The sequence below is a fragment of the Podarcis melisellensis genome, assembly GCF_964234715.1.
Source record: "Podarcis melisellensis genome assembly, chromosome: 12".
NCBI lineage: Eukaryota > Metazoa > Chordata > Lepidosauria > Squamata > Lacertidae > Podarcis > Podarcis melisellensis.
Window position 1 is genome coordinate 58128674 of NC_138544.1, and position 1884 is coordinate 58130557.

The window sequence follows — 1884 nt, forward strand, 5'->3', positions numbered from 1 at the left end:
TGCGCACTTAATTAGTGCCCAAGGCGGACGGGCAGATCTGCAGATTTGCTTCTCCCTGTGTGTTCGCCTCGTAGACCCAACCCAAGTGTCAAAAATTATTTTCCTGCTCCCCAGATCTTTCCGCTCACCCCCCCCCCACCCAAAGCTTTTTGGGAAATTCCAGAAAAAAAACCCAGAATAAATGACACCAAAAGGGGTGTAGGAAACCCCTTCTGGCCTTTTCAAAAAACAGTGGCAGAGGTTCCTCCCTTGTTGGCTTTATATTAAAAAGAAAAAAAGCTCTGACAGACAGACAGACGGATAGATTTCTGAGCATTCCACCTCCACCCACCTCGTCCAACACCTTCCTTGAGCCCGTCTGACTCACTGCAGCAAGCAGAGAAAGCAGTTGTCTCTTTTGGCAAAGGTCTGGCCTCAGAAGGAGACCTCCAGGCCACCAAGCATCCATTGCCCTCCAGGGACCAGGAAGGAACAGGTGAATCCAGCCAGGTCCCCGGTCCTCACCAGGAGAACCAGTCACCGGTCCAGGATGCGAGCAAAATCTTCCCTCTTGGCGTTGCCCTCGTTCTTGAGGTCGGCGAAGACCTGGGTGAAGTAGTGAGGGTCGGCGTTGATCCGAAGCATCTTGGCACTCATGGCGTTGATGATGCGCAGGCAGCGGTTCCAGAAGACGTCTTTGGAGGCTTCCACCAGGAAGGGCTTCAGCGGGTAGGAGATCTCGTTGCCCATGTAGGAGTAGGAAAGGTAGAGGCAGGTGAGCAGGGCGGCCTGCAGCTCGTGCTCGCTGGCCACCGCGTCCCCGTCGATCATCTCGCGGCACAGCAGGTAGACGAAGACCACGTTGGCCGGGGTGACGAAGGCCTGGTCTTGCCAACCCTGCAAGAGCAGGGAGCGGTCCACGCTGCGGAGCCACAGGATGGGCTCGGTGGGCGAGAGGTGCTTCAGGCGGAAGCAGCGGCGGCACAAGAACTCGCCCAGGCACTTCAGCAACTCACTGGTGGACGCCTGGACAATCACCCGCCGGGGGGACGACGCAGTGCCTCCGCCCACCACGCCGGGCTTGAGCGTGCCAGAGGAGCGCTTGGAGCTGAGGGGTGCCAGCGGTGGCTCGGCCCCGTCGAAGCTGGCGAGGTTGGCGCAGGAGAGGGACTTTTTGACGTTCTCGTGGTTCAGCTGGGCCACGTCCTTGGCGTGGCCATAGTTGCCATTGTTCTTGGACAGGCCCTTGCTGCCGCCGCCCCGCGACCCCTTTTTCTTGGTCGAAGCCACTAGCCGTTTCCAGGTCAAGGCCGGGATGAACATGGAGTGTCTCTTGAGCCCCTTCTCGGCCTTCTGCCCCCCGCCTCCGCTGCCCTTGGCGCCCGCCAGGCCGGGGTAGTGCGCCAGGGAGCTGGAGGAGCCGTCGTCGTAAAGGCTGGTTTTCCGCAGGCCCGGAGAGAGGGACAGCACCGTCCCCATGGCGTCAGAGGGAAGGGAAGGGGAAAGAGGGGGTGCTGGGATGGAGCGGGCGAGCGAGGGGCAGAGTCAAAGCACCCCAGGCCCACTACAAACGACCACCAGCAGGAGCCCAGGCCTCATGGCCGGATTCTGCCTCGGCGGGGGTGTTCTCGCCTGGCTTGGCAGTCTCCTCCTGCCTTGCAAGGGATGGGCTGCCGGACCGACGTGGCCAAACACACCTAGCTGGGGAGACTTATCGGTGTTGCCCCAGCGTCGTGGCCTCAGTGCCTGTGGCGGTTCTCATCCTGCACCTGCTACTACAGCCCACCCGTTTGCAAACTTGCACAGGACCAGCCTCTGCTTCCAGTGCGCACCTTTGCTGCGTCCTGGGAAGAATCCCGGCTTTTGCAACTCAGTTTCCAGCCACTGCAAAAAGCGCCGGCGCTC

At 60.6% G+C, this 1884-nt stretch overlaps 1 pseudogene across 1 annotated transcript; it reads right to left on the reverse strand.

Moving 5' to 3' along the window:
* Positions 1 to 245: 245 nt before the first annotated feature.
* Positions 246 to 1640, reverse strand: LOC309353297 (cyclin-dependent kinase 5 activator 1 pseudogene; annotated as a pseudogene). Its single transcript has one exon. The product of its transcript is annotated as a cyclin-dependent kinase 5 activator 1 pseudogene (transcript).
* Between the last annotated feature and the right edge of the window lie 244 nt (positions 1641 to 1884).